This window comes from Cavia porcellus, unplaced genomic scaffold (assembly GCF_034190915.1).
Source record: "Cavia porcellus strain 051 isolate PalLab524CR breed Dunkin Hartley unplaced genomic scaffold, mCavPor4.1 scaffold_8, whole genome shotgun sequence".
Taxonomy (NCBI): Eukaryota; Metazoa; Chordata; class Mammalia; order Rodentia; family Caviidae; genus Cavia; species Cavia porcellus.
In genome coordinates, this window is record NW_026947491.1 from 81,567,025 (window position 1) to 81,580,892 (window position 13,868).

Sequence of the window (13,868 nt, forward strand, 5' to 3'; positions counted from 1 at the left end):
TGGAAAAGACTTTAGGGAATTTGCAATTGAGAAAATTTTAAGATATATAGAGAACAAAAATGTAATCTATTACAAAAAAAGAAGGAGGGGGATAAGAAAAGGAAGAAGGAGAAGGAGAAAGAGAAGGAGAAGGAGAAGGAGAAGGAGAAGGAGAAGGAGAAGGAGGAGAAGACTGAATGCGTGGTGTCCAAAATTTTGTAAGGGAGAAGAACACATTTAAGCAAGTTTTTCACAAAACTAAGATTGGTAGAAACAGACCCAGCTAGGTCAGATTTAAGGCCTGAGATGAAAGAACTGAGTGGCAGCATCTGCACAAGGCTGAGAAGCACCCAAACTGTTCAGAGGAATGGAAAGAGCAATTAAGATGTTTTTCAGAAAGTGGAAACACAAGGAGGCAAAGAAAAACAATCATCATGGAGATTAAAGATCCTGTTTTTGAGACGAGAAAAACAGACAGAAGAGGAAAGATCGTCAGCATCCACTGGAAAGAAAAGAGGACCTGGGGAGAATAATCCAGAGAAGCAATTAGACAGAAGGCCTGGGAGTGAGTTGATAGTATCTGCTGTCTACTGAAATGAAGTGACCAGAGAAGTCTGCGTAGGAGTTGAGAAGGAACAGATCCTGAGTCCACACCGAAATGCAAAAAGGGAAGAAAGGGTTCCAAAAGGAAGGAAAAATAGAATTTAAAGGATGTTTTTGCAAAGCAAATGAGCTATTTTCATGACTCACTATTTGAAAGAAAGAGGATGACCTCAGTTGGAATTTTGGTAAGTCCTAACAGACTTGTTAAAGACTGCTGGGAAGGGGTTGCATCACAAGAATAGAAATGATTTTCAAAAACTGGCAAGAGTCACATAAATAAAGAACATGGTAAAATAAATTTCCAGAATAAATACTAAAGACCAATGAATAACCAACTGGAAAACACAGTACACAGACCTGAGCAGAGGCAAAGTCTGGAGTAAAAGCACACTCATTTAGGGGAGCTGGTAAGTTTCCATTTATCTGTGCCACAGACGTAGTGGGCGCTCCCTACCTCCTGCCCTGAGGAACACAGACAGACCTTTCTTTCCTCATTAGATCTTCTTCCACCTTCTCACCTTCGTTCATTCACTCATTCGTTCATTTGTATTTTCACAGATTATTTTTAAACTTTTGGCTGATGTATGGTAATTATATAACTCTATAGGATATATTTTAGTATTTTGATATAGTTATACATGTATAATTAGCAAATAGGCTACTTAGCACTTCTGTCTTAGAGGTTTATCATTTCCTTGTGTTGGGATCATTTAACTCTTCTACTTGTTTGTAAAATATGTAATAAACTATCAAAAACTACTGTTACCCAACTGAGCTTTATAATACTAACCTTAACGCTAACCCTTTTTAACTGTGTATTGGTACCTGTTTTCCAACCTCTCTGATCCCCCTCTCCCTCCTGTCATCTAATAAACACTATTCTACTACTCTCTGATTTTATTAATCAACTTTTATGACTTCTACATAGGCAACATTTGTTCTTCTGCAATTGGTTATTTCACTTAATATGGCCATCAGTTAATACTACTCATGTTGTCGTATTTCCTTATGACATTGTTCATTCATCCATGTATGGAAATTGTGGTTCATTGCATATCTTGGTTACTGTGAATAGTCTTATAATAAACACGCAAATCTGGGTGTTTTTCAACATACCAATTTCAATTCTCTTGGTATATACTTAGTAGTGGGATAGCTGAATCATGTGGGGCTGCATTTTTAATTTTTTGAAAAACCTCCACCCTGTTTTTTATAATATCTGTACAAATTTAAATTCCTATTACCAATATATAAGAATTTCTCTGTCTCCAAATCTTCTCCAGCATTTATTTTTGTGTTTTTGAAAATAACCATTCTAATTAGATATAACTGGTATGCAACTATCATTTTGATTTGCATATGCCTGATAATCAGTGGTGTTGAGCATTTTTTCATGTACTTACTGGCTATTCATGTATATCACTTTGCAAATTAAACAAAACCCAATTTAAATCATTGGTTTACTTTTATTAATATAGAATTTGTCCCACTGAGCCTTTTAAGTTTCTATGGCAGAGGTGGCAAGCTTATGCCATGTGTGCCATAGTGAGCACACAGAGCCCTCTCTGTCACCATATGAACCAAGCATATGAATTCTTAAAAGCTAAAACCTCACTATTCATGTATAATTGCAGTGTTGTCACTCTGGGATAAGTAAGCAGATTTTGGGTGGCAGTTTGTGCACTTCGTCTATAAAACTTTTGCGGTCACCGTCTGAGTTCTGAATATGACTCCCTCATCAGATAATTTCCAGCCGTTTTCTTCCACTCTACAAGTTCTCTCCTTTCTCTCTTGATTGCTTCTTTATGAGTTTTAGTTATGCTACCTGTGCTTTTGAGGTCTGACACAAAAAAATAATTGCCTACAGCAATCATTTTTTACTTGTCAGTAATATATTGATCGCACAACAAGGTTGGGGGAAATTTTATTAAGTTGACTTAGGAGATTCCTGGCAAAACTAGGCTATGCCCACCCAAAGATAAACTCCAAGAACAATGCAAAATAAGGGCTGGTTTAGAAAAGGACCGGCTGACCAGCTGACCAGTTGACTTGGTAACGGAAAGAGAGAGTCCTTTACAAACGCTCAGCTCTGCTTAGTTTGCTTCACCCCTGCTGGTTTTTCCAGGTTACGCCCTTGCCATTTTTTAAAAAATCTTTTCCTTTTCAATCACTGACAACTACATACCAAAGCTTTTTTATTTCCTCTTACTCTACACATCCTAAGAGAAGACAAATAAGCAATCTAAGAAAGACATTTGAGTTATCAAAGTAAAGCTTCTTAGTAGTTTCACCCCATTTCTTATGAATATGTTGGTAAGATCAAGTAACATTTTATAAAGTTATAAAGTTATAAAGAAATAAGTCATGTTCAGAGAGTCACACAGAGGGTAGCTTTGCTTTAAAGGTGTTTTCAGCTGTGTGTACTTTCTGGAAAAAGAATCTATGTGATAGGAAGCCCAATAATTTTCAGATCTCTAATCAGGGCTGGTCTACATCCAAATCTGTCATTACTCTGTGTTCTCAAATTTATTTCAGTGTTTATGAGAGAAAGAAAGGAGAAATTATCCATGATTAATAAAAATTTGAGTCATTATTGGATATAGTATATACCACTAAAGAAATTTTGAGTAAATGGAGAGAAGCAAGATAAAGGTAAAATGTCTTGCATACTTAGTACATAAGACAAAATAGCCAAACTTTGGCTGTGATTGTAAAAAATGATTTTCACAAAATACAGCCATACCTGACATATCTCACAATAGTCAACATACCAGTTATCATATGATGATATCATTGTTAAACAAGAGATTTAAGAATTCCTGGGAATTTTTATGAATTTATCAGTTACAGAAAAGATAATTCCCATAAAATTAAGTAAAGGACTCTCGTTGGAGAAGTGGAATAAAAAGCAGAGTTAACACTGAACCTAATTTTCAAGTTGAATTGCTTTAAGAGTCAAATTTCCAAGCTTGTTACTAGTAGTTTCTATTAGTAGGAGGTTTACTGGATGGGAAAGAAAAGAAAACAGTTCATGGTTTTGGAATAAACATGATCATTTGTTTCCTTTGTGATTTATCTGAGCGTGAAAAAGAAATAGTTCTGCCAGACTAAGTGGGAGCTTTATGCTAATGCACTCACCATTGTCAAACAGCAAATTGTATACTAAATTCTGGCAAATTTGAACCCTGTTGTTCAAACCGGAAATCGCTTTTTTTTTTTCAGCATGAACAAGATGGACCCTTATTTACAGGCTATCACTGTTATGTGTTAGCATAATATTTTTGTGTTGTTTCTTCCCAATGTGAATCACAACTGTTGGATATGAAGCCATTTTCCCTTGTAACAGGTATATGGATCATAATATGCATAAATTACATCTCTTTGTTAATAAAATTTTTAATTACAAATTACCTACTCAGAAGCCATAACAGGCTCAAATTTAAGATGTTGATAAAAAGCTTCTTACTTCAGTGAGATTCCTCTAGATAACAGTGTCATTCTTCCTCGTGTTTCATAGCTGAAATATCCTTAGTAGCTAGAAACAAGCCAAAGAGACACAGGTCACTTACCAGGCTTTGAACAAAATGGTTATCTATACCTTCTATCTCCAAATACAGTCTGTAAAATATTTAGCCATGGCAATGAAGTTTACAGTCTTTAAAAAACAAGAAACTCACTCATGTGTAACTCAATGCAATAAGAAATGCTATGTACTATCACTTGAAAAAATATTTAGCCATGTGGTTAAGCCTGTAGATTTTGAACATGCAGATCTGATCTCTGGTCAACCTTTCTCACTGAGCAACATTCATTTTGAAGGAGGTCACTCTTTGATCAATGTCTCTCAAATATCAAAGTCTGATGACAACACCTTCATGTTCACCATAATATTGCCCAACTGTTTGTAAGTAGTTCTGATATTTTTTGCCTGTTTATTACGTATTACATTAGTGAAGGCCCCTGAAAAATTGTTTTACTAGCCCCCCTGATTTAAAGGAGAATATAACATCACCCCCTTTTCTCCATTTCCATATTGATAAAATATAGCTGCTATACAAATGTTCCTACTACGGAATTACTTATTTAACAGAGATCAGTTTAGGAAAGGTTTTGATCCCATGCAAGGAGGAGTTCAAAATGCATTTTATGTGGAAAGTGATAAAATAGTAAAGTGGTATGACATGTTTAAAATAATCTTTTTGGCTGCCAAGAGTATAAAAATCTTGAAGAAGACTGGAAGGGCACTCCGTCACAGTGACTGCGGCAAAAGATGATGGTGATGACTAGGGAGAGACTCGAATAGTTGGCAATATGTACGAGATGTAGTTGACAAAGTTATTAGAGATTTGATATTGGAAGAGTGAAATCTTGAATACTGTGAATATTTTTTATTTAGCTGAAATCATTAAAATAAATCTTCCATTTTGTGAAATAGAAATGACAGTGAGAAAATCAGATTGAGGAAAAAATGAAGCATTCTCTCTGGACTTGTTAAATGTGAGATACTTACCAGATACCCACTATGAGCTGTCAAGGAGACTTCTGAGCATACAGGGCTGCTGATTAGGAAAAGGGACAAATCAGAAATAGTAATAATAAAAATACCTGAATCACTGGCTTCTACTTGGTATTTTAAAGCCTCTTGATTGAGTGAGCTTAACCAGAAAGCAAGAAGGAAATCAAAAGGTCAAACTTTTCGAGGTTGAACAGACGTGAGTCAGCAGCGGAAAATGATCTGAAATAAAGCAGAAGACCAGAGGTACATGCGATATCATGGAAACCCAGAAGGGAAAGTGTTTCTAAAGTACAAATGGGAATCAGTGTCAAGTGCTGTCAAAGGGCAATAAAGGAGCTTTCCCATGTGAGACACACAGTGCAACTCCTGACACATAGTAGGAACTCACTGTTATTTCTTTTAGTGATCATAGATATAGCCTCAGGACCCAGTCTGGATGAATATAAATTTTTCGTTTGTTATTTTATATCTATGTGACCTTAGGTAGTGGTTTAGCCTTCTCAGTATCTGTTTCTACACTTTAAAATGAAGGCAATGTTAGCACCTATGTCACAGACATGCAGCAAACACATTACAATTGATCAAAAAATTTTGTGACGCCTGGGTGTTTAGCTTAACGTGTGAGTGCCTGCCTTGGCAGCACAAGGTCGTGAGTTTGATTCCCAGTAAAAAATTATTCCCAGTAAAAAAAAAAAAAATTAACAAACAAATAAATAAATTTTATGGATTCGAACTTCTTATTTATTTTGCCCACATTATACATCTTAAAATGTGCACAAGTAATTATAAATTCCTTTTTGCCAAGTACTTCTTATTTTTATTTTTAGCCATTTCAAAAATTAGCATCGTTATGAGCACAATGTGTTGATTCAACACACATATATATGTCTCCTTGATTATTATCCTTTCCATTTAGTAGAAACATTTAGGATCCTTGCTTCTAGCTTTTGTATATAAAACTAATGAGCATTTGACTCTCTGCTTGTATGACATCAGCGACCCCTATTAGTTTTAACAACATGACTCCTTCTCATAACTACTGCTGACCAACATCACTTAAACAATGCAACCAAAACACTTCTAAAAAATTACCCTCTTTATTTTTCTCCAAACCTTTTATTCAGATTTTACATATATATTTGGCAGTTTTCCTCTCCCTGGAGAAAAATATCTGGCATTTATAAATTAAAGGAGGAGAAGTTTAATTGGTCGCACAGTCGCAGGGGTTTCATCTTATGTTTGCTTGGCCTCAAGGCAGGGACATCGTGACAGAAAGGTGTCGTGGGCGCAGCTCATGGTGTCCAGGAGACAAATCATAGAAGAAAAGCAGCTGCGCGAGACAAACCCTCCAAAGGCGCACCCCCAGTCACCTGCCATTTCCAACTGAATCCCACCTCTCGCAGCAGGGTTAGTGAGCGAAGGAATCCACTGTCGTGGTGCAGTCATCTCTCAGTCCAGTCAGGTTGATAGTTAAGATTAACGCGCACGATGTCTGAGTGTGGCCATGTGGTGCTTGTCTCCTATGCATTGCTTATTTCACTGAACCTCATCTTCTTTCAGTTCATCTATTTTTTCATGAATAATAGGATTTACTCATTTTGAACAAAGATACAGGGTACTTTGTTCCCTGTGCACCACATTTTCTGTGTGCATGCATGAGATGATGGACACTGAGGTTTTCTCCATTTTGTGGCTACATGCAGAGTACTTCACCAAAGATCCAAATGCAGCTGTGTCCTCAGCAGGCTTATTTGATTCCTCTTTTGGATGTACAGCCGTACAGGGATTGTTGATAACTTTGTTTCTAATTTTTGTACAGAGTCACCGTATCTCTCCCATGGTGTATGTATTAAAATATAGTTCTACCAACAACATGCAAAGTCCCCTTTTCTCTACATCCTTTCTGTCACTTACCTATTGTCTTTATGATAATAGCCACTCTATTGGAGTGAGGTGATACCCATTTGTGGCTTGGCTTTTTATTTCCATGATGATGTAATATTCACTATTTTTATATAATATACATAAGGGAGATAGTAAAATATGTCTTTTATGCCTAGCTTGTTTCAAATAGTGTAATATCTTCCAGGCTATCCAAATTGGCTCAAAGGAAAGAATTCTCTTGTATACAACTATGCAGTAGCTATCATCTAATGTAGGGCTGAAATGAAACACAGGAACACATACCTCTCCTTGATATATGCTTCAACTTTTTATATGTATATTACCCAGAATCAGCCTTGTTGGATCACATAAGTCTATTTGAGTTTGTTGAAAACGCTCCCTACTGTTTTCCATTACTGTTGTCCCTACTGTTTGCATCCCTACCACTGGTATACTCAAGGTCTCTTTTCATCATGTCATATACAACTTTAGTACCATTCATCACCTTGATGACAACCAATATAATAGATGTTAAATGATATATCATTGTGGTTTTATTTATACTTCTCTATTGATTAGAGATTGAATATTATTTTTCATTTATCTGTTGGGATTTTTGGGTTTTTTCTTTCTTTGAGAGATGACTTTGAAGTGTTTACTTTGTGCATTTATGCTACCATAATAAAATGCTACAGACTGAGCAATTGATGCTAAGTAGTAGAAACGTATTTATCACGCTTCCGGATGCTGGGACACCCGAGATCCTGGTGCTGGAAGGTTTAGTGTTGGATGAAGGCTGATCTTGATTTCCGAGATAGTGCGGTGTTCTCCCATGGTGCATGGAAAAAGCATAAAGAACCAAGGGCTCTAGGAAGCCTCCTTTGCAAAGATTTTAGTGTCTTTTGTTTGGAAGGAGGCTTCGTAACTCAATCACCCGTAAAGGCACAACCTCATAATACTATCCCATCAACGATTAATTTTCACCACATAAAATTGCAGGAGGATTTAGTACACAGCAAGATATTTTGCTTTTGTTTTAATAGTGCTTTTAGAAAATTTTTATACTGAACTTTTGAGTTTCTAGTATATTTTGAATATTATCTTCTTACAAAGTGTATGGTCTGTAAATATAGTGGGTCTTCCATGTTGGCAAGATATTATTTTTAGTATTAAAATCTGTAGGTGATGAAGTTCCTTGCGTGAAATGGCATAGTGTATAATTATGCGTATGGTCCCTATGCCTCAAGTCTTTTCTAGATTTTTAATACTGTAATCTAATTCATACTCCATTGTTTAAGGAGTGATAGCAAACATATTTATACATGTTCAGTATACATGACATTTAAAAAAAACATTTCCTAATTGTAATTGCTTGAATGTGTGGATTTAGAATACTGAGATACGAAGGCTATTTTTTGAATTGTCTCTGTACTCTGTTGATTCTCTCACTGAGCAGAGGCTTAGCTTGACATAATCTCACTTGTCTTTTGGCTTTTGTCTGTACTCTTGTGACCAGTGCTGTGGCCTTTTCTCACTATGTTTTTTTCAAAGTAGCTTTGAGGTTTCAGGTCTTACTTTTAAGTCTTTAATCCAGTTTGAGTTCATTTTTGTATATAGTATGAGATAACAATCCAGTTTCATTCTTCTGCTTATGGATATCTCTAAATAATGCAATTATTTTTTATTGTTTGAAGTCTTGATGGGACACAGAATTCAGTCCAGATGGTTCTAATGAAAAATCGTTAAAGTAACTGCCAAAATACAGGAATTGCAAAAGTAGGAAGGCGTGGATGGTGTAGTATCCAGAGACCAGCTGCTGTGAAAAGTCATTTCTACCCATAACTAAAGTGACCTGGGAAAGAAACGTTGTTAACAACATTCACTGAGAATTAGAATCGAAAAGAAGTGGCTTTCTAGTAGGAAAAAGCACCAGGGATGAGATGCTCGTGAACTGAAGGAGAGGCGAGGAGATGAAGTTTCTGTTTATCTTCCAATCCCAGTCTGCTAGGCTCTTTGGGTGATCCTAGAAAGAAGCTGGTATAGGAGCCATGATGAGACAGTTACAGAAATTAAGTTTCTAGGGACCAAGTGGGATTAAGGAGGCAAAGAGAGATCAAACATACTTTGATGTTTCCTAGTATTTTCATAACCTAATCCAGTAAATAATATTCAGATGAGGATGGTGTTTCACAATCTCAGCATTCCCTTTCCACGCTGGTAACCTCTCCAGAGTGAGCCCCAGCAGCTTCTCAGTTGGGCTTTATGTTACCAAATGTTTCACAGCCATCAGACCACACAGCATCTATTTGGTGTTTTCCTTACAACTTAACTATATGTATGTGTATCAGTTGACAACGTGTTTGTGAGTTATATAAATTAAATGCATTTCAGTGATTCAAACTCTCCTGGAAGAAAAGCCAAAAATTTTGTTTGTTTCCAAGATTTGGGCTGAGTTTCTTCATTTGACTACATCCCACAAGAATGCCTTCACTTCTAGCTTTTACTGGAAACTTCTAAATTGTTGACACTATGGATTTAAAAAATAAACAGATGGGCACATCCTCATGACTTCATTTTATGTTGAGGATATAAATATTCAAAGATAAAAGACAATGTCTTTCTTTGCTGGGTGTGTTTTAAATAAAAGAATTTGCCAATGTCATTTTATCTATCCATTCTTTGCCTGCCTTTGACATTTAATAGATCTACAGCTATGATGGAAAACTATTTAATTATCATTCTAGGTCAGTTAGACTGTTTTAAAAAAGAATTTAAAGAAATAGGTTTGCAGATCAAGATGCTTGAAAATACTGAAACCAGGGTAAGATGAGTAAAAATTATTTTTAATGAAAATAGTTTATTTCTTATAAAAAGCCTTTTCTGTCATTTTGTAGACTTGAAAAAGACATTTTTTGCATAGACTGCTACTAAACTTTGGCCAGGAGATAGTTTGCTTAGAATGCTGTCCTTCTTTTAATCTGGGAAAATTCAAACAAAATTATAGCTCTCCAGTCTCCCTTTAATTTCCAAAGATTTTTGTTGAACAGAACCTCAGAAAATACTGACTACAGAGATCCTAATTTTGATACAAGGCAGTATAGAAACCTTTTTATTTAAATAAGTCAGAAAAGTACTTCACTCCCTCAGTCACAAGTATGAGATTAACAAAATGTACCATAAACATAAAGATATCACCATGTTATCAGTTAAAGACACTTTTTAAAATCATGGAAATAAGTTGATTTCATATAATAAGCTATTATACACTATTTTATCATTTAAAGGAGATTTTATCATTTTTATTTCATATAATAAGCTACTATGAACTATTTTATCATTTTAAATGACTCTTACATGGTAATTTTTAAAAAATTAAATGTATGCATTTTCCTATGTTTTAACATCCTGGAATCAAATCCAGGACTTCATACAAATGCTCTACCATTGAGCTGCATCCCCAGCTCTTAAATTTATCTTGGACTGGTACATAAAAACATAAAAATTATACCTATGACAAATACTGTTTGATGTTGTGATACATATATAATTCATTATTTAATGATTAGTTCAGATATGTCTGTCTCATCAGATATTTATCTCTGTTTTTTTTCCTCATTTTAAAGAGAATAAAACAAAAGAGGACAGAACAAAGCAGATCAGAACAAAACAATATAAGCAGCATAGCACTTCATAATAAGACAACCGGATATTAATAGTAGCTACCATAATGTCTCTTTCTTTAAAGTAGTTGAGCATACATTCACATACAATAATATCAAACATAGCAAAATAATATAAAACCATTCAAGAGAATGAAAGTATTACAGGGCATTCAGAACCAGATAACAGAAAATGAACACTGGCTACTATAATGTCTCATTTTACATAAAAAATTACTTATATTATCACATATTTATATCCAGTAAGACACAACATGATAGAACCAATGGAAATGGAAGAACAACAGCATGGTAGGACCTCAAAGCAAGATAATATTAAATCAGAAATGGCTTCCATAATGTCTTGTTTTCTTCAAAATAGCTGTTCATATCATCAAACATAATAAGATCAAACAAAACAATAAAACCATTCCATCTAATCAGTAAAAACATTACATTACAATCAGTAAAAACATTACATTGCTTCAAAGCAATGTAATGGGGAATCATGATGACCATAAAATTTTGTATACTCTTACAATTTCTCACATTAGGGAGACTATACGGTATTTATACATGTGAGTTTCATTTCGATCACTTATGTGTATGGTCTCAAGTTGTATCCATTTATTTATAAATATCTCAATGTGATCATTCTTTATAGTTGAGTAGTACTTCATTGTATAAAAGTATCATACATTTTTTTATCCATTCCTCAGTTCATAGACACTTAGGTAGTTTCCAAGATCCGGCTATTATGAATTGTGTCGTTATAAACATTGGCGCACATATATCACTATCGTATGATGTTTGTAGTTCTTCTGGGAATGTGCCTAGAAGTGGAATAGCTAGAACAAATGAACTTCCAATTCCAGATTTTTGAGAAATCTCCAGACTGACCTCCACAGTGGTTGCACCAGTCTACACTCCCACCAACAGTGCAGGAGAGGTGCTTTTTTCCCACAGCCTCTCCAGCTTTTGTTGGTGGTGGTTTTCTTGATCCTGGTCATTCTTTCAGGAGTGAGATGGAATCTCTGTGTGGTTTTAATTTGCATTTCTCTAATGAATAATGATGATGAAGATTTTTTCATGTATTTATTTGCCATTTGTATTTCTTCATGTGAGAACTGTGTATTCATCTCAGATGCCCATTTTTGGATTGGATCTTTGAATTTTAGGGGTCTGGTTTTTTTTTTTAATTCTTTATATGTTTTAGAAAGAAGTCCTTTGTGTGAGGAACAGTTCACTAAGATTTTTTCCCAGTTTGTGTGTTTTCTTTTTACTATACTGGAGATTTCTTTTGACATGCAGAAACTTTTTAATAAGACATGACCCCAGTTATTGATTCTGGGGAGTTTTTCCTGTGTGGTTTGGTTCCTGTTCATGAATTCTCTGCCTATCCCTATGTCTTCAAGGTTTTTACCCACTTTGTCTTCAAGAGATTTAGTATTTCTGGGAGTTTTTTTTTTTTTTTGTCTTTTTCCTTTATAATATTCAGATCTTTGATCCATTTAGATGTTAATTTAGTACATGGTGATAGGCATGGGTCTAGTTTTAGTTTTTGGCATATGGAGAGCCAGTTTTTCCAACACCATTTATTAAAGTGAGTGTTGTTCTTCCAATCAACATGTTTGGCCCCTTTATCAAAGATCAGGTGGTTGAGTGTGTTTGTAGTTATGATTGTATCTTCTAATCTATTCCATTGATCTTTGGCTCTGTTTTTATTCCAGTACCATGTTGATTTTACTACAGTTGCTTTGTAGTATAACTTCAAGTCAGGGATTGTGATGCCTCCTGCCTTGCCTTTGCTGCTTAGACCTGTCTTTGCTACTCTAGGCTTCTTCTGGTTCCAGATTAATTTTAGGAGTGATTTCTCTAGATTTATGAGGTATGTTGATGGTATTTTTATTGGGATTGCATTGAATCTGTATAAAAGTTTTGGGAGAATGGCTATTTTCACAATATTTATTCTTCCTATCCATGAGCAAGGGATGTCTTTCCATTTTCTGAGTTCCACTTCAATTTCTTTTTTCAATATATTATCATTTTCCCTAAATAGACTTTCACATCTTTTGTGAGATTAATTCCTAAGTATTTCATTTTTTTGGATGCTAGTATGAAGGGTGTGGCTTCTCTTATTTTTCTCTCTGTGAATTTGAGGTTATTGTATAGAAATGCTATTGATCTTTGAGTATTGATTTTGTATCCAGTACATTGCCAAATTTATTTATTATATCTAGGAGACTTTCAACGGAGTTTTGGGGGCCTTCTATGTAGAGTATCATGTCACCTGGAAACAATGATAATTTAGCTTCCTCTTTTCCTATCTTTACCCCTTTTATTTCTCTCTCTTTTGTCTAATTGCTCTGGCTAGTATTTCCAGTAATATATTGAATAGGAGCAATGATAAGGGACACCCTTGTCTTGTGCCTGATTTTAAGGTAAAGGCCTTCAATTTTTGTCTATTTAGTATGATACTGGCTGTTGGTTTGTCATAGATGGCCTTTATCGTATTGAGGTGAAGACCATCTATTCCAATTTTATGTAAGGTTCTTATCATAAATGAATGTTGGACTTTATCAAAAGCTTTTTCTGCATCTATAGAAATGATCATGTGATTCCTACTTTTGGCTTTATTGATATGGTGGATTGCATTTATTGATTTACATATGTTGAGCCATCCCTGCATGCCTGGGATGAATCCCACTTGGTTATGGTGTATAATCTTCTTTTGATTTGCTGCATCCTATATGCCAATATTTTATTGCAGATTTTTGCATTTGTGTTCATTAGGGAGATTGGCCTGCAGTTCTCTTTTTTAGTTCGGTCTTTCTCAGATTTTGGTACTAGAGTAATATTTGCTTCCAGGAATGACTTAGGAAGGATTGCTTCCCTTTTGATTTCATTAAAGAGTTTGAGGAGTGTTGACATTGTCTTCTTTTATTTCTTGTAGAATTCCACAGTGAATCTGTCGGGACCTGAGCTCTTCTTTGTGGGTAAGAACTTAATTACATTTTCAATTTCATTAATAGAAAGTGGGTTATTCAGCAGTTTTATATCTTCTTGACCTAGCTTTGGTACTTCATATGTTTCTAAGAATCTGTCAATTTCTTCTGTGTTATCAAACCTATGAGAGTAGAGGTTTTTGAAATAGGTGTTGATAATCTTCTGTATTTCTACAGAGTCTGTATTGATTTTGCCTTTTTCATTCCTTATTGCATGAATTT

The 13,868-nt window shown here is 35.0% G+C and overlaps 2 long non-coding RNA genes across 3 annotated transcripts in view; one reads left to right on the plus strand and one right to left on the minus strand.

The window, feature by feature from the left end:
- Window positions 1-822: 822 nt before the first annotated feature.
- Window positions 823-13,868, plus strand: part of LOC134477377 (uncharacterized) — a 36,462-nt gene continuing 23,416 nt past the window's right edge. The window contains exons 1-2 of the long non-coding RNA XR_010049410.1: window positions 823-989; window positions 13,595-13,637. This is a non-coding gene — a long non-coding RNA (uncharacterized LOC134477377). The remainder of the gene's footprint in view (window positions 990-13,594; window positions 13,638-13,868) is intronic.
- LOC134477376 (uncharacterized) overlaps window positions 3,582-13,868 on the minus strand; it is a 34,255-nt gene continuing 23,968 nt past the window's right edge. For both annotated transcript variants that reach the window (XR_010049409.1, XR_010049408.1), the window contains 2 exons: window positions 5,188-5,317; window positions 3,582-4,117 (listed from right to left, as the gene is read on the minus strand). This is a non-coding gene — a long non-coding RNA (uncharacterized LOC134477376). The remainder of the gene's footprint in view (window positions 4,118-5,187; window positions 5,318-13,868) is intronic.